The 24,242-nt window shown below is 37.6% G+C and overlaps 1 pseudogene; it reads left to right on the top strand.

Annotated features, from left to right (window-relative positions):
- The first annotated feature begins 2,077 nt into the window (after positions 1-2,077).
- The window catches only part of LOC132224534 (large ribosomal subunit protein uL11-like), a 36,072-nt pseudogene continuing 13,907 nt past the window's right edge, over positions 2,078-24,242 (top strand).

The raw sequence follows: 24,242 nt of genomic DNA, 5'->3' as shown, positions 1-24,242 counted from the left end.
ACAACTTAACAAAAGGAAGATAAACAATCCAATCAAAAAATGGGCAGAGGACCTAAATAGATACTTTTTGAAAGAGGATATACAGAAGGCCGAGAGTCATATGAAAACATACTCAAAGTCACTAATCATCAGAGAGATGCAAATCAAAACAACAATGAGGTACTACCTCACAGCTGTCAGAACAGCTATCATCAACAAATCAACAAACAAGAAGTGCTGGTGAGGATGCGGAGAAAAAGGAACCCTCTTGCACTGCTGGTGGGAATGCAGACTGGTCCAGCCACTGTGGAAAACATTATGGAGTTTCCTCAAAAAATTAAAAATGGAACATTGAAAATCGCTCATCAGCTGCTTTTCTGTGAGGGCCTCCGGGATCTCTATGTACGTGATTATAGACTAGTGTTGCAAGTATCCCCATCATGTGGCATTTCTGGGTTGACCAAATTTGAGAGACAGTATATACGTACTTGGAGTTTGCTGGGAAGCCCATCTTTAAAAAATGCAAAAGTCTTACTATGACATTTCCCCATGCCTTTCTATTACTGGAAAGAAAATAACTTCAAGTATAAACTTTGTTCTTCTCAAACAAAGCTGAATTGCATGCTGTCTGAGTAGTAAACAGATGGATTTTACTTAGGGAAGAATCAGCCCAAGCATTAGCCGTCTGTTCCATTATATATCCAGGACTACATAATCAAGCTTACTCATACTTTAAAACATGCATTACCATTCATGGTGCAGATCTGCAATTATGCAGAATATAAAAAAGTGGTTCTACAACTTTTCCATTTAGAGTTTTGGGAAACTAAGAAGGCTCACACATTTGTTTATGAAACTTCATTTCCAACTTTAAGTTACACAATGGCATTTTTTTCCAATAGATTTGTTATCTGAGTTTGACTTTTCAGTGGACTATTATGTTTTACATTAATTTCTAAAAAACAGAAACCATAACATAACTGATAAGTTTCACTAACAAAGGCATTCAGTACGAAAAAATATGAATTGATTATTTAGCACCACAGAGTTAAAGCAATAAGTTAGACTAATTGTTTCACTGTTCAACTACTTGTAAGAAAGGTACATGCATACCTATTCCTCATTCTTGAATAAATGTTTAAGTATTTAAACACCAAAAAAGAAGGGGAGAATTATTTTGGTCACTAGAGTCCACACTCATTCCTATTTATAAATGTATCCACACAGCACAAGGTATAGTGTCTAGATGTAATAGGTACTTATAAATGTTGAATGAACTTACTTGCATCATACAAAAATTAAAGCACAGTCTACCTGTTGCTGCCAGAATTTTATCCAGGTTTAATATTTAGTACAGTTGATAGCATTTAACCTTTGGTTGAATCAACACTGTGAAGACATGATCACAATATTCTAGGTGACTAAAAACGTATTCACCACCCATACATCTAAGAAATTCATTTTAAAATGTAATATTAGCTGTATTCTGATAAGATAAAATATGTTGACAAAATTAAAATAGTAAACATGATATCAAATTTAATTTAGGTACTTAAGACATACATTTTTCAGGAACTGATAAAGGATGTTGTTTTGGTTTCATGTTTTTGTAAAACAAATTACCACAAACTTATAAACTTAAAACAACCTGTGTTTATTATCTCAAATTTCTGTAGGCAAAAAGTCTGAGCTGTGGTGGGCTGGGGTTAGCAATATTCTTTGATTAGGGTCTCATGAGGCTGAAATCAATATTTCAGCCAGACTGATCTCTTATCTGAAAGATTTTGGGGGATAAATCACTTTCAAGCTCATTGAGGCTGTTAGCAAAAATCAGTTTCTTGTGATTGTAGGTCTGATGCCCCTTTTTTGCTCATTGTTAGCCAGAGACTGGTCCTTAGAGGCTGTCCACCTTTCTTGGCAAGTGATCCCCTCCATCTTCAAGCCTGTTTATACTTATCTCTCATTTCCTCATCTACAATCAGCTGAAGAAAATTCTCTGATTTTTAAGGATTCTTGTAATTAGTTCTGGCCCATCCAGATAATCTTCCTATGTTGAACAGGAAGCTCCAGCTACTAATCCCAAATTATTATTTCCACCATGGAGGACAGCACAGATAATCACAGTGCCCATTATGAACAAGAAGTAACTGCAGACCTCAGCCCACTGCACCTTCTGGTTCATAGTCGCCAAGGAGGATTCAACACACAAGGCACTGGTTGGAACAAGATTTTCCTCACTCACAAGAAAAAGGATGCTGCAAGGTTACCATCAGTAGTGTGTGATGGCTTCCTATGGCCAGATGGTCCCTCCTAATAGCCAATGCAGGGTGATGTACTACATACCCCCTTCATGTTACAGAAGACCATGTTCTCTTCCCATGAAGGTTGAATATACTGGTGGAGCCGGCCAGGGGCCTTATGAAGCAAAAGCTTAAGAGATATGAGGAAGTTCACTGTGTGCCCAGAACAGGGGAAATATTTCCCCTAATAAGAAAGAAGAATTGGGGCCAAATAACAGCTCAGCCCTCAAATTCCCTATAAGAAAATGTTCCTCTCTAGGAGTGGAGAGGAGAAGCAGGTTGGGTGATGGCTCCTTCCACAACAGCTATCTTAAGATCAACTGATTTGGGCCCTTAATTATGTCTGAAAAATCCCTTTACAGCAGTATCCAGATTAATGTTTGATTGAATAACTGGAATAAGAGACCAGGAATCTTGGGAGGCATTGAAGAATTTTGCCAACCACAAATGGGCTCCACAAAAGAAGGAAGCAATCTAAAAAAAGAGAGTAGGCACTCAAAAAAATAATTGAAACTCAGTACAGAGGAGAAGAGAAGGGAAGGGAAGTCATTATGAAAGCTCTAATGCCATCTTAGAGAGCTACAGGTCCAGCCTGGGTCAGGACTACAAAGGATTGTAGAAAGAAACCTTTGTGAGAAAAATATTTTTAAATGATAAATTAGTTTATAGGTTTCAAATGTTTGGAAAAATAGTATCAAAAGGCCTTTTATAGATCTGGCATACTTAATATTAAATTAATTTAAGCCAATAAGAACACAAAAATTTAATGCTGGGACATTAAAAAAAATGTATAAAAAGATTTAATTATAGAGAGAAACCAAGATGGCGGCATAGGTTAACGCCGGAGATTGCTGCCTTGAACAACCACTTCAAAAAACAACTAAAAGACAGAACGAACATCATCCAGAACCACAGGAAGGCTGGCTGAGTGGAAATTCTATAACTAGGAGGAAAGAGAATATCATACCCAGACTCAGAGGAGGCGCAGTGCTGAAGTGAAATACTAAGGTGCGGAGTGCACGTGGAGTGGGCTGGAGGCGGAGGGCGCAGTTGTTGTTTTCAATCGGGAAGGAGTTTCAGACTCTGAGCTCCAGACCCGGGCGAGTCTCTAGGGACCCAGACTCAAACTGGAGAAGTGGGACTGTCTGGCTTCGGTCGGAACTCGAAGGCAGCTTTCTCTCCGAGGTTTGAAGCGGTTGTTGGGACTCTGTGAGGCAGAGCCCCTAGGGACGGAACTGAGAGCAGCCATAACTGCTCGCTCTGCCCCGCCCTGTAGATCCCCTGGGGACCTGCCCTGCCCAAGCCCTGCGCAGAGCCATTTGCCGGATAGCCTCAGGCAAACACTAGATTAGCACCGCCCTAGAGATCCAGCACAGAAGCTCTCCCACTGCAGACACAGCGGACTCTCACGATTTTTATCAACAAATCACCCCCGGTATTGCCAACAACAATCAAGGCTTAACTACAACAAGACTGCGCACAAAGACCACTAGGGGGTGCACCAAGAAAGCATAAAAAATGCGGAGACAAAGAAACAGGACAAAACTGTCAATGGAGGATATTGAGTTCAGAACCACACTTTTAAGGTCTCTTAAGAACTGTCTAGAAGCCGTCGATAAATGTAGTGAGATCCTCAAGAAATCTAATGAGACCCTCGATGTTATGATAAAGAACCAACTAGAAATTAAGCATACACTGACTGAAATAACAAATACTATACAGACTCCCAACAGCAGACCAGAGGAGCGCAAGAATCAAGGCAAAGATTTGAAATGCGAAGAAGCAAAAAACACCCAACCAGAAAAGCAAAATGAAAAAAGAATCCGAAAATACGAAGATAGTGTAAGGAGCCTCTGGGACAGCTTCAAGCGTACGAACATCCGAATTATAGGGGTGCCAGAAGATGAGAGAGAGCAAGATATTGAAAACCTATTTAAAGAAATAATGACAGAAAACTTCCCCTACCTGGTGAAAGAAATAGACTTACAAGTCCAGGAAGCGCAGAGAACCCCAAACAAAAGGAATCCAAAGAGGACCACACCAAGACACATCATAATTAAAATGCCAAGAGCAAAAGACAAAGAGAGAATCTTAAGAGCAGCAAGAGAAAGAAACTCAGTTACCTACAAGGGAATACCCATACGACTGTCAGCTGATTTCTCAACAGAAACTTTGCAGGCCAGAAGGGAATGGCAAGAAATATTCAAAGTGATGAATAGCAAGAACCTACAACCAAGATTACTTTATCCAGCAAAGCTACCATTCAGAATAGATGGTCAGATAAAGATCTTCACAGATAAGGAAAAGCTAAAGGAGTTCACCACCACCAAACCAATATTATATGAAATGCTGAAAGGTATCCTTTAAGAAGAGGAAGAAGAAGAAAAAGGTAAAGATACAAATTATGAACAACAAACATGCCATCTATCAACAAGTGAATCTAAGAATCAAGTGAATCAATAATCTGGTGATCATAATAGAATCAAGGACATAGAAAGGGAATGGACTGACTATTCTTGGGGGGGAAAGGGGTGTGGGAGATGCGGGAAGAGACTGGACAAAAATCGTGCACCTATGGATGAGGACTGTGGGTGGGGAGTGAGGGCGGAGGGTGGGGCGGGAACTGGGAGGAGAGGAGTTACGGGGGGAAAAAAGAGGAACAAATGTAATAATCTGAACAATAAAGATTTAATTTTTTTAAAAAAAGATTTAATTATAGCCCTTAAGTGGCTCAATTCTGGATAATATTTACATAATCTAACAAACACAACCACTGAATATTAATTTAACCAAAATTGAATTAAATCATATGGATAAAATTAAAAGAAAAATGAAGCAGAGTAAGATAATTCAATTGTTATCTACCGTTAAAAAGAAAGTCAATAGATAATATATACAAGTGAGAAATACAAACAAATAATTAAAAATATTAGAGCCCTGGTCAGTGTTTCTCAGTGGTTAGACTGTCACCACACGCACTGAGGGGTCATAAGTCTGATTCCTGTTCAGGCCTGGGTTGCAGGTTCAGTCCCTGGCCCTGGTTATTGGGGTGTGTGCTAGAGGCAATCAATCAATGTGTCTCTCTCTCATCCATTCATCCATGTTTCTCTTTCTCTCTCAATCTCTTTCTACCCCTCCCTCCCTTCTACTCTCTCTAAAATTCAATGGAAAAAATATCCTCCAATGAGGATTGACAAAAAATATTAGAAAGGTAAAATATAAAAATCAAGTGATAAAAGAAAATAAAGTGGTTTATGTGAAGGGATGTTCATGGAACTTCCCTTTTCTATTACAAGCACTGTACTGCTTCTTGACTTTTTATATTATGCCCATAATTTACAATGATAAATATTAAACTAATTACAAACACATATTGTATGCATATGCAATTTGGTCAATAAGGATTCATGAAACTGTGTTCCAAACTTCAGGAAATTAAAGTCTCAAATTCTACCTTCAAAAGTGCCACTACTAAATGTTAGTAAATTACTCAAAGGTATTATGCTCAGCTGAAGATTCTAGCATCATTTGCATTATTAAGATAATACATTAACAACTGACTAACATCTAACTTTACTAATTTTCCTGAAAGCAGCATTAACTAATAAATGCATATAACTAATATACGCACTGACTTCACACCAAACCTGTTGAAGCTATCTAATACTCAATATTTTGCTAGCCTCACCATCATGATAATCTGTCAAGCTTGAAAATATCATTTTGCTAATATGTCCTAATGATAATACCACAGAAAGGCAATTAACAAGTCTTTACTTGGGAGAAAAGCTCTCAACAAGGGCATCATCCACTAGTATGCTAATGGTTAGCAGACAGTTGCCGGGAAAGTATTACTCCTAGCACATATTTCCTAAAACTTCCCTTACTCAGCAAGGAGGGAGTATTTTAGAATTTCACTTTAATACTTCATTTTTTTCCCTTTTGAGTCAACTGTGAAAAGTAATGGATGCTCTCAGGAGATACCTTAAAGAGGTTAAGAAGTTCAAGTGACATGAAGAATGTAGAAATAATTGTCAGTGCTGTAATATGAATATAGCTAAGGTGACTGGAGGCTGAGACTGCTTCACTTGGGCAGCAGATTGGGAAACCATTTACTGCAATATCTTAATAATATACACACTGGAAGTCAATTATTAAGCCACTAGTGGCCTGGTGCACGAAAATTTGTGCACCCTGGGGGTCCCTCAGCTGGCTTGTGCCCTCTTGCAGCCTGGGACCCCTTGGGGGATGTCCACCTGCTGGCCAGCACAAACAGGGACATCGCATCAAGTCCCTCTGTGCCAGAAGACCCAGAGTCAAGTCCCCACCCACTTGCATGTGCCCCCTGGACGCAGCATTCAGCCTCATGGAGGGGCTGACAGGCCCCGACACTGCAGCAATGGTGGCGGCAGCAGCAGAGTGGCGAGGCTGCATCGGCCCACTGGAGTAGGCAGGTCATGCCTTCCTGCTTGCCCCCACAGCCCCGGCCGGGTCCAGAGGCCTTGACACTGCCGCCATCAGTCCACCGGAATGGTGACAGGCCTTGACATTTCAGTGGTGGGGCTGAGGGGACTGGGTGCCGCCATCTTGTGGCTATGGGCACGGCCATCTTTGTGACGGAGTGACAAAGTGACAGTTAATTTCCATACTACTCTTTTATTAGATAGGGTTACATAAGGAATGGAGCAGTCAATGAGACAGATTCTCACATTACCAGATGCACTGGCAACTTATTTTATTTTTAATCAGTATTTTTTCTTTTCCTGATTTATTCTGAGTTTAGGGCATTATTATTGTCTTGCACAATATGTATAATTGTAAACTCAATTTGAGGGTAAATATTATTATAAAGGAAGATATTAAAATTCAAGTTACCTCTCTTTACTGTCTGTAAACTCAAATACTGTATGATATGTACAACATAGCCACTGATTCATTACCAAAAAGTAATAATTTTGCATCTATAGATGCAACTTTCAAACATCTCCTGCATTCTGCAGGATGATTTCAATATATCCAGAAGTCAATAAGAATTTGTTTTATAACCAGCAGAATTAATTTTTAATTTCCTATTGGAAGTCCATTGGAATGGAAGATTCACTTAACATAAATTCATTTTACCAAAAACTTGGCTAAAACACATCCCTTCCACTTAAGAAAGAATATCTAACACCAAAAGAGAAATCACTATATTCTGTGTCTATTTTGATCTCTAACTTTCATCTCTAATACTTGGCTTAGCTAGTATGTTCTATAAAAAATGCACGAGCTATTGACTTTACATTTTGTTTGAGATTTTTCTAGCTCCTTAAAAATTTAAATGGACTAATTCTTATTGTCAGCAAATATGACTATCCAGCAGACAGATGTACAATCTTTCATAATTCTTTTTGAACTGTCCTGAAAAATACAGTAGAAAGGTCCTTTTAAGTATATTGTGTTAAAAGTATAGGTATAACAGATTATTAACAATGTGTGGCATCTTTGAATGCCAAGAGTATATGCACGATTTAATGAGGAAAAAGGGAAAAGGGCAATAAAATGAATTTTAGCGTGATATCCAGTGTTAGAAGGTATTTTTCAAACACAGTAAAAATATTATTCTCTTTTTATCTAATAATTTTTATTTAAAGCAATTCAATGCATACACATTCTAGTTAAATTTATACACAGATATGAAATCATTGTAATTTTTAACATATTTCATTCAAATACAATTTTTCCCTCTAACTTAATTTTTAAGTTTTACATACTGTGCCAGAAATGCTTTTGCCCAATAATCATAAACTATGGCTTTCATGTTACTGAGTTTTGGTATGATGTGTCCTATATTTAAAGGACATATCAATCCCTTCTTTGCTAATATCTATGGCCTCTATGTAAGTATGATGTACAAAAGAGAATTTTATTCTTTGTAATTAGAGAAATTGAGGCACAGAAAATTAAAACATCTTGTTTCAGCCTTCTATAATGATCCCAAAACAGAGTTGTGATTCAATTAAAATCATCATGACTCCTATTTATTATGAAGGGTTAAGATGTGTTCATTCTTTGATGGTAGTGAGAGGACATAGTTTTTAGTAGATAGGTTCTCTATTCCCTGGGAAATATGCCAAGTCAGGGCAAAAATCATCATTCTTATATGGCAGGGTTTTGTCCCATAATGAAATTTCTACAATGAATTCTGGCTGAAAAATGCATGGGTGAAGTTTGCTTTAATGATTTCCATGAATAATAATTCATTTCTCTCTCTTATCCGCATTAAAAGTCAAATCAGGACTTCATAACACATTGCAGATTGTGTTTAGAATGTTGAATGACATTGATGCTCAGCTTCATATTAAGTCTATCCTTTGTTTTTCTTTCTAAAGCTCCCCATAAGTCCTTTGTTCACTTTCTTGATGAGCTGTGTCAGAAATTATACATACCATGTCACCAATGGATGTTTGTTATCTTATATAATAAAAGCCTAATATGCAAATCAACCAAACAGCTGAACGACCGTCCTCTATGACATGCACTGATCACCAGGGGGCAGATGCTCAACACAGGAGCTTCCCCGTGGTGGTCGGTGCGCTCCCACAGGGGGAGCGCCGCTCAGCCAGAAGCTGGGCTCACAGCTGGCGAGCGCAGCAGTGGAGGTGGGAGCCTCTCCCACCTCCACCTCCATGGCAGCGCTAAGGAGCAGCAAGCAGGCAGGTGGTAAGAAGTGAGGGCTCCCGAACTACAAGAGGCATGTCTGACTGCCAGCTTAGGCCTGCTCCCCGTGTGGTACAGGACTGCGAGAGGATGCAGGGACCACCACCACCACCCCCTCCGAGTGCATGCCTCTAGTTTTTTATATTACTAATTTTCTGGATTGGTGTGGCCCCTAAATGTCATTGGCCAAAAGAACAGATGGGAATTTGGGGAGAGGCTGTAAATTCTACCACACTTAGATTGTAAGCAAAACATAAATAAAAATTGCCAAAAGACAAGATATCTAAAACTCATTGAACACATTTTTCATAAACATCGATCTGTTATTAACCAAAGTTCACTAAAATATACATCAAAGTCATGAGAGTTACTGAGAATTTGGGTTACAGTTCATAGTTGAATTAATTTGTAAAGATAACCACATCATCAGCTTTTTAAAATACTTTTTAAGCAAAAATGAGTTTTCCATGCCCAACTGATATTTTGTTTCTTTTAACATTTCTCTATGGCATCCCACATTTTTAATGTAATGTCTTTTTCTGCAATATTTTCCTTCTAAAAAACTGCTTCACTATTAATAAGTTGCCCTAATTCCATTTATATTCACATATATTTACGTATATGTTCCAAATGACACTGAATAACATTAACTAATCATGTACAAAAATGACTTAATTGTTTTAAATAGCAGCTGCATCAAATCCTTGAATCTCAGATTTGGAGAACCTTGTCTATGTATACTGACCCTGTAGATCTGATATGGGATCAGAAATCTATTTTTAAAATTAAATTCAGCCTGGCTGACGTGGCCCAGTGATTGAGCATCAACCTATGAACCAGGAGGCCACGGTTCAATTCCGGATCAGGGCCTAAGCCCAGGTTGCAGGCTCGCTCCCCAGTGTGGGCTGTGCAGGAAGCAGCCAATCAATAATTCTCTCTCATCATTGATGTTTCTATCTCTTTCTCTTTCCCTTCCTATGTGAAATCAATAAAAATATATTTTTTAAGAAGTAAATTCAAGTATTTTTGTTGCAGCTGGCCTTCTAGACCAAGTCCATGTAAAAAAAAAAAAATCCTGCATTTTTTATAACAGCAATAGACTATAGTCAAAATTATACTATGTCTGCAAGTTATACTAGTTAAAATTCCATATTCTCCTATGCCAGTTCAAGAGTTGATTTCAATATTCCAAACATTGTTTCATTTTAAATACCATGGCTTGACCAGATGGTGTCCAAAAGTACTTACTCCTCTGAAAATGAAATTTGTGACTCCGATTCTTTCTCAAAATGCCTTTTTTTCAATCTCCAAAGGTCCATATCTAATATAATGTAATAGACGTTTGCTAAATTGTTCAACTCTGACTTTCATTTGTTCAGATTTAACCAATTTGGTGAGCGGCTATTATAAATGCATTATCTCATATACAATATGCATAGTAAATAGGCATTGATACTCAATGTTTCATGATGTAATAATGGAGGTCATACTGCACTAAATTTTTATTTTAATTAATCTTATATAATAAAATCTATTTTCAGCTCTTGAGTCAGTACAGCAAGTTTATCTAAATCCATATAACTGTCATGATTTTACTAGATGAATTCTTAATAAGGACTACCAAACAGGTTAAATTAATGGTAATAAAAAAAATACTGCTTTCTAATGAGAGTCATTGATTTGGTGGCTAATTGTAATGACTATACAATGTAAAAACCATTTAGTACCTAACAGAATTATTGCTTTATAACTCAGGAATATTGCACCATTGAAAAATGGAAATACACTCCACTAGATATCTTTGTGAATATAACTCAGAAATGTTGCAACATTGAAAAATAGAAAGATACTCCACTAGGTATCTTATCTTTGTGAAAATAAAAAGTGAGAATTTTTATTGCCAGTTCAGTAAGGTTCTGATTTCACCAAGAAATTACACTCAAATAAACCAAGAGAAAACTTAGAACACAAAAATGTTTTCTCTTCAGCATGGATGGACCTAGAGGTAAGTGAAATAAGTGAGTCAGAGAAAGACAAAAACCATATGATTTCACTAATATGTGGAATCTAAAGAACAATATAAATGAACAAACAAAACAGAAACAAACTCATAGATACAGAGAACAAACTGACGGTTGCCAGAAGAGAGGGGAGTTGGGAGATTGGATGAAAAAGATGAAGGGATTAAGACGTACAGATTGGTAGTTACAAAATAGTCACAGGGATGTAAAGTATAACATAGGAAATACAGTCAATAACATTGAAATAACTATGTATGGTACCAGGTGGGTACTACAGATATCAGGGGGATATTTATAAAGAACATGATTGTCGCCCTAACCGGTTTGGCTCAGTGGCTAGAGCATCGGCCTGCAGACTGAAGGGTCCTGGGTTCGATTCTGTTCAAAGGCATGTATCTTGGTTGCGGGCACATCCCCAGTAGGGGGTGTGCAGAAGGCAGCTGATGGATGATTCTCTCTCATGGATGTTTCTAACTCTCTATCCCTCTCCTTTCCTCTCTGTAAAAAATCAATAATATATATATATATTTTTTTTTAAAAAAAAGAACATGATTGTCTAACCACTATGCAATACACCTGAAACCAACACAAAGTAATATTGAATGTAAACTGTCATTGAAAATAAATTTAATTAATTACTTTTAAAAAATAATTTCTCCTTCCCGCATTTCCTATCAATGTAATTGAAATTGGTACTAAGGATATTAACTATTTCCGGCCAATCCATTGAAGTTGTTCTCAATTGAACAATTTTCAGTGGTCTGAAAAGAAGCTTAACATAGCATAGAGCCTTGGCCCTCTAATTGGGAAACTGAAATATCTTTTAAAGATTCAAAGATTTTTTTCAGAAAAATGCAGTTTCTTGGTTGACACTTAAAGAATGTACATATCACAAGATAGTTATAATTTTCCTCATTTTAATACCTTATGTTTGTTTTAGGTAATTTGTCTAAGGCCTGCAGTATAACTGAATTTCTCTGAGCATAGGCTCTGGAGTCAATCTTCAGATATATCTAAATTTGATCACTTACTAGCTCTGTGACCTTTGGGAACATGCTTAACCTCACGGTGTAGTAGTTTCCTCATATGAAAAGTGCCCATAATTATAACTGTATCCTCTGGTGACTGGGTACATCAAATGTATTATTCCAGTATGTGCTACTGATGGCTCATATAAGCTCATGAGAGGCAACTGTGGGCATTTCATCCCAACCTCATGTCCACAGTAGATATTTATTCATCATGGAATTCAGCAAATGATACAATCAGGGCATCCTCCCCCACAGAAAACTAGGTGTTAAACATTTAGTATAACACTGGTTAATGCACTTAAAATCATGCAGAGTAGATTGGTTCCATCAGCAGGAAGATCATGTACAATAATATTATCTCTCAGAATAGTACAACTGGAGAAGACTAGAGAGATTTATTCATTCAACAGAAACTGAAGTGTCTACTAAACATCAGTCACTTACCTAGGTGCCAAAGTACGGAGCCTGCATACTCATAAAGCTTACATTGTATTAGGGCAGATGGAAAACAATTACAATATAGAATGTACTCGATGAAAAAAATGCTCTAAAAATAATAAAGTTGGAAGATTGATGAGTGAGGGAGAGGTATTTTAAAGTAGAGTGGCCAGCAGGGAAAGCCTCAATGAAAAAGTGGCATCTAAGTAAAGATGAGAATTTGGTAAGAAAACAAATCCTGAGGAAATTATGGAGAAAGTATTCTAGGCAAAGAGAACAGCCAGTGCAAAAGCTCTGAGGTAGAAACATGCTTAGAATTTTTAAAAAAACAAAATAAAACAAAAAAATAAAAGGTGGTCAAAGCTGGAAAAAAAGAACTAGGAAATAAGTTCAGAGAGGTAATAACTGAGGGTTTTGTTCTTGTGTTTTTTGTTTTTTTTCACTTGTTTGTTTTCTTACTTAAGGGAAGTGGGAAAATATTGAAATTTTTCAACAGAAGAAGCCATTTTCTGATCTGTAGTTTAGCAGGATTATTTGAGCTGCAGTGTTGAAAATAAACTGTGAAATATGACAAGAGAAGAAATAGGGATAGCATTTAGAAAGTTTAGTGATCTAGGTCTGAGATGATGGTTCGTTGGACAAGAGTTATGCATATGGTGGGAGAAAGTAAATCCATGTAGATAATTATATTGCTAAACCACCATCAAAAATTGTTGGCCCAAATTTTATTTTGATTTTATTAATTTTGTCTCATTAATTCGTATTAAGTCTTTGAAAAACATGATAAGCAACTATTCTGCTTCCTTAGTTTCAGTGTACTTGAAAGGAGATTCATATTTGCCAATGAATGACATTTAAAACCATGCAATTACCTGCAAATAAAACAATGTAGTTGGCCCAGGAATGAATTTCAACTCCCTTTAATATTTTTGCTAATGCCAAATGTTGTTTCTCACTAATGATTATTTTTCCCATGTAAAATGCCTCCAAGTCATCTGCACCATCACAACGTTGTAAAGCACAGTCTTTAATACATTTTTATCACATCTCAGAATATTCCCAGTAGTATTTCATATCAGGCTATCAGCAGAATTCAGGTTTTTTTCTTCAATGTGCCCCACACTCAAATGAATTTTCCCAAAGATCCCCAATCAGTAAATTTCTATTTTTCTGATAATATAAGAAAGAAGGAAAAATCTGGTAGCAAATAATTAGAAGAAAAAAATAAAGTATGAGTTGGAAAGTAGAACGGTGGAAATAAACAATGCTACCTCCTATTAGTTTCCAAATATACTATAATTATAGTTACCTTTTTGTCAGTAAGTGTGAAGCATATAGTACTTAAAATGAGCTCTTTGAGGGCAGGGATTGCTTATTCATTATTTTATCTTCTGCTACTAGCACTCTGCAACTGAAATCTATTATTTGTTGGAGGGCCGGATATATGTTATTTTCCAACACCACCAAGCAATTCTGTGACAACAGCTGGTTGTCCTACAAAGACGAGATGAGATGAGATCAGATGAGGGAAATGAGAGTAGTGTAGGGTAGGGTAGATAGCATAAGGAAAGATTTTCAGGGAGACCTAAAAAAAATGAGATAGTTGGCTATTCTGATAGTGGGGAAAAAGTGTTCCAGAGATATGGAATAATAAGAGCAAAGGTCTTGAGATGGGAACATGTGTGCTGTGTCTAAGGAATAGCAAATGGGCCTTTGCAACTAGAGAAAAGTGAAGACAAGAAGGGTAAAAGATGAAGTCATAGAAATAGGGGAAACACATATTTTATGGCATTTTATGCCAAGTATGACATTTTGTGGCTTTTACATACATTTATTTATTTATTTATTTATTTATTTATTTATTTATTTAATCTTTATTGGTGGAAGTATTACATAGGTCCACCTTTCTCCCCCATTAACCCCTCCAGCCCACTCCTGTCCCCCACCCAGGCCCTCACCACCACATTGTCTGTGTCCTCGGGTTATGCATATATGCATACAACTTCATTGGTTGATCTCTTCCCATCCACCCTCCCCTGCCTTTCCTCTGAGGTTCAACAGTCTGTTCATGCTTCTATGTCTCTGGGTCTTTTTTTGTTTATCAGTTTATTGGGTCGTTAGATTCCACATATGAGTGAGATCATGTGATACTTATCTTTCTCTGACTGGCTTATTTTGCTTAGCATACTAGTAATACTCTCCAGGTCCATCCATGCTGTTGCAAATGGTAAGAGTTCTTTCCTTTTCATTGTGTGGCATTTACTTTTCTTTAAATTTGAAGATGGTGGAGATTTTTAGCAGAGGCATCACATGATATGTCTTAACTTTTAAGGATAATTATGTTTTTTTTTAGAATGTAAGAGGGAAAAGAAAGAGGCATGAAGAAGTGGAGAGACTACTACAACAATACAGGTGAGAAATTATGAATAAATAACAGCCAATAGATCAGGGTTGGAGTGTCAAATGTAGTGAAAACTGAGGATTTTTATCAGAACTCAAATATTTCTATAAATTGAACCTACTATATTTCTCCAATATCACTTTCTATTATATCTTGCTCATTGATAATAACATCAAAAATAATAAAACCAGCCAAAACCGGTTTGGCTCAGTGGATAGAGCGTCGGCCTGCGGACTGAAGGTTCCCAGGTTCGATTCCGGTCAAGGGCATGTACCTGGGTTGCGGGCACATCCCCAGTAGGAGATGTGCAGGAGGCAGCTGATCGATGTTTCTCTCTCATCGATGTTTCTAACTCTCTATCTCTCTCCCTTCCTCTCTGTAAAAAATCAATAAAATATATTTTAAAAAATAATAATAATAAAACCAATTGAGTGCACATTATGTTCCAGACTCTTCTTTAAGCAGTTGTAAAGTAGTTGAAGAGAAGTGAAGAGATATAACATTTTTCATATTAAGCCTATGTTAAGACTGTTGTGTATAAAACCATCCTTCTCCCATGAGAATTTTGAGCTCTGAGGGGATAAAAACCAGGTCTTACTGATTTGTACATCTCCCATAGCATGTAGAATAGTGCTCTGAATGTAGTGTTTACTCAGTAAATATTTGTTGTGCTTGTTCATAAAAATAGCAAGAGGATTATTAAAATAAATTCCCCACCCCTGGCATGACAAAAAAGATGATCATTATAGAAAATGATATGAACCCAAGAAAATTTGGAATTATCATCACAATCCAATTTCACAAAATTCAATAAATTAGCTCAGAATATTATTTCACCACTTTTCCCTCATAATAGACACCCATGGTACCATGCAACTGTCCTTCACAGCACTTAACACAGTTACAATTTTACATTTACCCCAATGTGTAATTAATATCTGGATCCTCCATAAGATTGTAAACTCTATAAGAACAGAAACCACGACTGTTTTTTTCAACATTTATCCCCAAGCCTAGCACAGCACCTGGCCTATAATAAGCATTTGATATTTATTAACTAAATGGGAATAGGTAACAGCAATGACTTTTTACTGTGTGCTAAAATCTCTTCCAAGTGCTTTACACATATTAACTCATTTAATTTTCACCACAACCCTATTAAACAGATATTATTATTTTCATTTTACTGCCTTTAATGAATTATTAACAAACTATTAATTAGATATTTTTATTTCACTGCCTTAAATGAGTAAATATAATAATGATGATCATTACTAAGGAGGTTATGCCACAGCATAGCCAAACACACACACACACACACACACACACACACACACACATACACACTACAAGTGTTATCCACTTATTAACAATGATTTTTTCTGGGCATAGCAAAGTCTAATTTAGGCTGTCTCTTTATAGGAACTTATTATTCTTTGAGTTTCAACTGATATTTTGTTTCATCTATGTGATTCTAAAAGAAGTGAACTGATAGGCTTAGTTAACCAATTGCTATGACTGATTAAATTGATAAAATTAGTTTTTCACAACTTACCAGTGTAGTCCTAAGGTTTCAATCAAATGAAATATATGTTTGTGACTAAATTTACAGGTGAAGACCTCTTTTGATGGAATCATAATTACCTATGAATTCAGCTCTCCCTCTCTTTTTTGCCATTAGCAGTAGAATGATTTACCCTTGGATATTCATTTTTCCATATTAATTCACACAATTAATCTCATTGAATAATGTATTTAATTAGATGTCTATTAAATTTTTATAATGAGAATGAATGCATATGGTTCATTTTAAACAAGTAGAAGTTCATGCAATTAAAATACATAGCTGTTGCAGTAAGTCAATCTCATACCCATACTAGTGAACAACATTGCAATTAAAGTACAATGTGGCACGTTTGGGTCAGACTGTGAAACTTCTCAGCACAAAACTATATTATTACATTTAAATTATAACTACTTGGAGAAAGAGAAGAAAATATCAGATTGTTTTTCCCTGTAAGATCGTATATAAGGACAGTGATCATCATTACTTCATTTTTGTAAGAGCTAGATATGCAGGTTAATTTGACAAAAGGAAATAAACTAAAAATCTGCAAGCATTTTAAACTCTGTTAAACAGTTGGGTGTTAAGATACTATTTTCATTTCATTGACTGCATGTTGACAGCCTATTTGCATTCTTGTGGTTTAAGGAAATAGTATTCCTGCTAACAGAGGTCCTGGAGCAGGGGGGACTTCTCACAATTTCCTGCCAGTTCTTTTGTTATCACAGTTGTATCCATTTCATATTAATGGATGGGAAGTTATAAGAAGGCAGCTTTTACAGTTAGCTCAGATAAAGTATGTAGCTTGTTCCATACTTCTCACTCCCTTTTAGGTCCTCCAAATAGACCTCTCCAACATTAAAACATGTTGCTTTGTACTCTTTAAGCCAACATGTTTGATCTGAATTTGGGAACATGAATCTGTCTGAGATGTTGTATGGCATAATTTTGTACTGGATGCATGGGTAATCCAGATCATCTATATAAGGTTGATGTGATTATATGAATTGTTATTTAAAAGTCCCCACAGAATTACAGATTTATATTATGGCTACTGAAAAACATTACTTTTTTATGTTTCTTTCTAATTGCCAGATGATCTCTCAAAGTAACAACTGATGATTTGAGCAGGATAGGATATTATCCCTAGCATTATGTGTGCAGCGCCAGCACGGCCAAGAGTGAACCTGAGGAGGGGTGGTGAAGGATTGAAGAAAAGACAGACAAGAGAATATAGCTGGGGCTCGGTGGATCTCCCGTGCCTGGATGAGGACACAAAAGACCCAGCCTGCAAGCTGATGCTTTATTTTAGAGTCGGATTAAAACAAGGGTAGATTAACATGCATACAAATGTTCTTGTTTTGGCAACTCTTGCTGCACCTCCCACAGCTCATTAGCTACTTAGGAAGGAATTGGGGGTGGGGTGGCTACAAGGTCAGGCTTAATTATGCTAGGAGAGCTCTGCCCTCCAGGCTGGGACTTGCTTGTGGCCCTGCCACAAGTCAGCCCAAGGCTTGACCCTAGAACTGCTCCCTACATTATGGTTGGAGACTCAGCCTGAAAAGAATCTTAGAAACATATCCCATTAACCCATATCTTGCCCCAAAGCTATCCAAATCTCCTTTGGAGTATCATGAAAATATGGCTAAGGTTTTCAAATATGGAAATTCATAATATATTTTAATGATAATAGACATACTACTGTTTTCCAGTAGTATGAATATTCTTGACATTTTTGACTTATGCACATTTGCTCATTATGGGACATCTTCACATATCCAACCCCAAATACCTTCCATATGAATGTAAGAGAAAGAATTTAAAAGAAATGTATTTCTATATATTTACTGTATTTCTTTCTTTAGGATCTTTTTAACCAGATGAAACAATACATTTTTTCTTGTACCCATGAACATCTTTTTAAATAATATAAAGTCATATATTTCTAATCCCCAAAGTAAACATAGGATTTGGACAATATTGAATGAAACTATAGAATTTGATCGATACTTTTTTTGGACATCACATTCCAAATTATTGCTTTACCCTTTGAAAAGTCAATTATTAAGCTTCTCCATGAAGGAAATATAAGTCTCTGAGACTAAAAGGAATTATTGAATTCTTAAGGTAAAATCAGTTTAACATCTAAGCACTAAATAACTTTAGTCCACTTTCATGTCCTTTGTGCCATCTTTATATCTCCACTTGCCACTATGATAGGTGACAAAAGATGCAAGATATTTCATAGCTATAAATTACAGTAAAGAAAAAGTATTAATTTAAAACACATCAGCCTTGGTTGGTATTGCCCAGTGGTTACAGTGCCGGCCTGTAGCTCTAAGAGTCATGCGTTCAATTCCTGAAGAAGGGCATGTACCTGAGCTTCAGGTTTGATCCCCTTCCCCAGTCGGGGCGCATGCAGGGGGCAACGAATCCAGGTGTCCCTCTTACTTCGATATTTCTCTATCTCCCTCTCTACCTCTCCTGCTCTCTCCTTCCCTTCCATTTTCTCTAAAAAGCAACAGAAAAAAATATCCTCCAGTGAGGATTAATCAAAGATAAATAAATAATAAAATGCATTATACTTTGGTCTTGAAATACAAAAATCCCAATTATATTTATACAAAAATAAGATTTTAAGTTGGTACATAGTTTTTTGGTGGTGTGAACTACAAGTCAATGCCTACTTCCATTCTTATAATTTGATAAGAACTTAATTTTTTAAATTTATTAATGTCAAACCTTTTCATTTGACTTTCATATATTTCTTATGTTTTAGGCATGGTGACCCCTCAGGGTAAATTTGAATAAAATCTAATTAACCTGGATTTACAGTGGCAATATCTTTGTACAAGTAGAAGAGCTAATAAAAATATATAGGTTGACTAAATTTCCTGTTGTGTACTCTTCAAAATGCACCAAGCTAAAAATTGATAATCTAACATATTGTCAACCTGAGTAGAAAAATAAATTTTGATTATATCATGTTGACGTGCAAAGAACTGGGTGTATCACATGAGGGATGAAATCAGTCTGCATGGCTACTGAAAACGAGGTCTATAATTAGCAGTGGCCTATGAAATATTTGGTTTTTCTTTACTTGAGCTGAACTAGCTAGACATGTCCTCTTAAAAACTGTTTCAAACCACTGGCTCAATCTGCTTCAAATAACATCTTTCAACTTTAGATAACAGAATGAGTTTTATAGCTCAAAATGTCATACTCTGTATCTCAGTATATTTAGAGGTTAAAACAATTCGTGATCCATGATTTACTTTTAAAATTCTCTCTGTACCCTAAGTATAAGTGGTCTGAATTCACCAATAAAGAGGCACAGAGAAGCAGAGTAGATTTAAAAAAACAACAACAAAAAAATCAACCATATGCTGCCTATAAGAGATACATCTAAGCTGCAAAGACAAAGGTAGATTCAAAGTGAAAGGATGGAAAATGATTCTCTAAGCAAATAACATCCACAGAAAAGCAGGTGTAACCATACTTATATCGGACTAAATAGATTTCAAGATAACAAGAGACAAAGATGGACACTTTATAATGATAAAGGGGACACTAAATCAAGAAAACAATACTTCTTAATATATACACCCAAGCAGGGAACACCAAAATATCTATATATATAAAAGCCTAAGTGACCAGCCAACCGGCTGACTGGCAGTTATGATGTGTACTGACCACCAGAGGCAGACACTCAATGCAGGAGCTGCTAAGCTGCGGCGACTTGGCAGCTGTGATTCTCGGGTGACGCACCTGGAACCAGAGAGGAAGAAGCCCGATTCTAGGGTGCATCATCAGAGAACCGCCCTCTTGCAACCCAGGACCCCTCAGGTGATGTCAGAGAGCTGGTTTCGGCCCAATCCCTGCAGGCCAGGTCAAGGGACCCATCAATGCACAAATCCTTTCACTGGGCCTAGCCCATTGGCTCCCCACTTCGGGTCTGACTCCCCACCTGGCTTCTAGCTCATTGCAGAGGTCATGGGTCTGGCCCTTGCACAAACTTTTTGACTCCATTAGCTAAATGATGAAAAGTTCAGGACCTACTGGCTGCGGCCCCGATGTTTAGTGCCCATGGTGGCCCATCAGCTTAATATCGATTTCCAGTGGAGGCAGCGAATTTTCCTGCTACCACTCTCAGCTGGGAAACTGGCTGTGGTTTCCCTCCTTCTTGGCGAACAGTAACACCAGCGGGCAACCTCCAGGGAGGGAAGGAGGCAGGCAAAGGCGCAACTCAGGTGGGAAGAAGGAGGTTTCCACCACCACAGGACTCTGCCTGGGCGTAAGGGCCTGGGCGGGAGCCTGACATTGAGCAGGGTCCTGCCCTAGGCCAACTAGATTCCAGGATAAGTAAATCCTGTTTGCTAAATAATTGCATTTTGCAGCTAAATGCCCACAAGTCGTTACTGCCAAACTTAGGGTAAAGTGCGATGAAAGAAGCAAGACAGATACAGATACAGAGAGAAAGTGACATAATATTTGGAGAAGAGAAGAGGGAGCACGATTCCAAGGTACATCACCTGAGAACTGCCTTCTCATAATCCGGGACCCCTTAGGAGATGTCAGAGAGCTGGTTTTCGTCCGATCCCCACAGGCCAGGCCAAGGGACCACACCGATGCATGAATCCATGCACCGGGCCTCTAGTATAAAATAGCTACTAACAAAACTAATGGGAGAAACTGTCAATACTCCATTGACAGTCCAGACAGATCAACCAAATGAAAAATCAATAAAGAAATATCAGCCTTAAATGAAACACTAGACCAAATGACATTTATAGAACATCAGATTATACATTCTTCCCCAGTGCACATGGAACATTCTCAAGGATAGACCATATGTTGGGTCACAAATCTAGCATCAACAAATTCAAGAAGAGTGAAATTATACCAAACAATTCTCTGACCACGATGCCTTAAAATTAGAAATTAACTGCAGAAAGGAAGTAAAGAAACCCACAAATACCTGGAGATTAAACAACATACTACTAAAAAAATGACTGAGTCAAAGAAGTAATAAAAAATGAAATCAAAAGATATATAAAGACAAATTAGAATGACAATACAACACATCAAAACCTCTGAGATGCAGTGAAAGCAGAAATAATAGGGAAGTTTATATCATTACAGGCGTATCTCAAGAAACAAGAGAAAACCCAAGTAAACAACCTAACATCACATCTTAAAGAACTATAAAAAGAATAACAAAAACAACCCAAAGTCAGCAGAAGAAAGGAAACAATATAAATTAGAGCAGAATTGAATGAAATAGAAAACAAAAAGACAATATAAAAAATTAATAAAACAAAGAGCTGGTTCTTTGAAAAGATTAATAAAATTGGCAAACCCTTGGCTAGACTCACTAAGGAAAAAAGGAAAAAGACCCATATAAACATGATCAGAAATGAGAGAAGAAAAATCACCCCAGACAACATAGATATAAAAAGGATCATACTAGAATATTATAAAAGACCATATGCCACCGAAGTCAATAACCTAGAAGAAACGAATACGTACCTAGAAATATATAACCTTTCTAGACTAAATCATGAAGAATTGGAAAATTTCAATAGACCAATCAGCAGTGAGGATATTGAAACAACCATCAAAAACCTCGCAAAAGCCCTAGCTGGTTTGGCTCAGTGGATAGAACTTCGGCCTATGGACTGAGGGGTCCCAGGTTTCATTCTGGTCAAGGGAACATGCCGGGATTCTGGGCTTAGTCTGTAGGGGGCATGCAGGAAGCAGTCAATGATTCTCTCTCATCATTGATTTTTCAATCTCTCTCCCCCTCTCCCTTCCTCTCTGAATTCAATAAAAGTATATTTAAAACACACACACACACACACACACACACACACAAAAGAAACAAAAACCTCCCCAAAAATAAAAGTCCAGCACCTAATGGCTTCACCAGTGAATTCTACCAAACGTTCAAAGAAGATTTAAAACCTATCCTTCTCTGCCCAGCCAGCATGGCACAGTGCTTGAGCATCGACCTATGAACAAGGACATCATGGTTCAATTCCTGGTCAGTACCCCTGAGGTGTGCAGGGGGCAGCTAATCAATGATTATCTCTCATCATTGACGGTTCTCTCTCTCTCCCTTCCTCTCTGAAATCAATAAAAATATTTTTTCGGGGAAAAAAAAAAACCTACCCTCAAACTCTTCCAAAAAATTAAAGAAGAGGAAATACTTCCTAACATAGTCTATGAGGCCAATATAATTCTTATACCAAATCCTGGCAAAAATAACACACACACACACACACAAAAAAAATACAGACCAATATCTCTGATGAATACAGATGCAAAAATTCTAAATAAAATACTAGTAAACTGAATACAACAGTAAATCAAAAAATTTACATCATAATCAAGTAGCATTTATTTCAGGGGTGGAAGGATGGTTTTCAACATAGGCAAATTAATCGATGTAATACACCACATTAATAAAAAAGGATAAAAATCATATCATCTTATCAATACTAGTAGATGCAGAAAAGCATTTGATAAGATAAAACATAGATTTATGATAAAAACGCTCAATAAGAATAGAAGGGCCCTAACTGGTTTGGCTCAGTGGATAGACCGTCAGCCTGCGGACTCAAGGGTCCCAGGTTCGATTCTGGTCAAGGGCATGTACATTGGTTGTGGGCACATCCCCAGTAGGGAGTGTGCAGGAGGTAGCTGATCGATGTCTCTCTCTCATCAATGTTTCTAACTCTCTATCCCTCTCCCTTCCTCTCTGTAAAAAATCAATAAACTATATTTAAAAAAAATAGGAATAGAAGGAAAGTACTTCAATATGATAAAGGCCATCCTAATATATAAAAACCCAGGGTCCATAACATCCAAAATGACCGAAGGCTCGACCAACTGGAAGTCAGTCCTACAGTCAGTCCTGCATTGCCGTGGTGACCCAGCATTGACTGCCGAGGGGGCTGCAGATCAGGCCTGGAGAGAGGCTTGCAGAGAGAAGCAGGGTGTGATCCGTAGCCTCCGTGGCAGCCATTGATCAGTCCTTGACTCTTTCTTTCTCTCCTGTCCTGGCCAGCAGCTGCACCTCTCTTTCTCTCTGGGCTTCCAAGGGGGCTTCTGATAAGCCACACCTCTCTGATCAGGCCTGGAGATAGGCCCGAAGATGCTGACTGGCATAGAAACTGATCAATCAGAACCAAATCTGGGTGAACTGTGAGGAGCCAATGGCTGCCTAAAAGGCGGAGCTTTTGACACTGACTGGTATAGAAACCAACCAATCAGAACCTAGTCTGGGTGAACTGCGAAGGCAGAACCTAAGGTAGGGGTTGAGGAGGGGTTTTAAGGGCAACAGCTTTTTGGTGTAAGGTCCAAGAAAGTGGTTCAACTTTTTAAATAACTGGTTTGGCAGTATAGTGCATATGGCTGGCTATCAGTCCAGATATAGGAATTATGTATTTTTGTCTGCCAAGAGCATGTCTTCCTGCTGCAAAAGGCTTTCCACACCCACCCACCCACCCCATTTAAGCAATCCTATCCTATAACATCTATCTATACTAATAAAAGAGTAATATGATAATTAGACCGGGTTGACCAGCCATCTTCTGGATGTCCGACTTCCTTCTGGACAAAGCCATGGTGCTGGGAGCTGAGGCAGAGGCAGTTAGAGGCAATCAGGCTGGCAGGGGAGGGCAGTTGGGAGTGAGATCAGGCTGGCAGGGGAGGGAAGTTAGGGAAGATGAGGCAGGCATTCAGAGGCAGTTAGGGACAATCAGCCAGGCAGGCAGAGGGGTTAGGGACAATCAGGCAGGCAGGCAG

Source organism: Myotis daubentonii, chromosome X, assembly GCF_963259705.1.
Source record: "Myotis daubentonii chromosome X, mMyoDau2.1, whole genome shotgun sequence".
In the NCBI taxonomy this organism is placed as follows: domain Eukaryota; kingdom Metazoa; phylum Chordata; class Mammalia; order Chiroptera; family Vespertilionidae; genus Myotis; species Myotis daubentonii.
The sequence above is the reverse complement of the archived record's forward strand: the minus strand, read 5'-3'. Positions and strand labels throughout refer to the sequence as shown.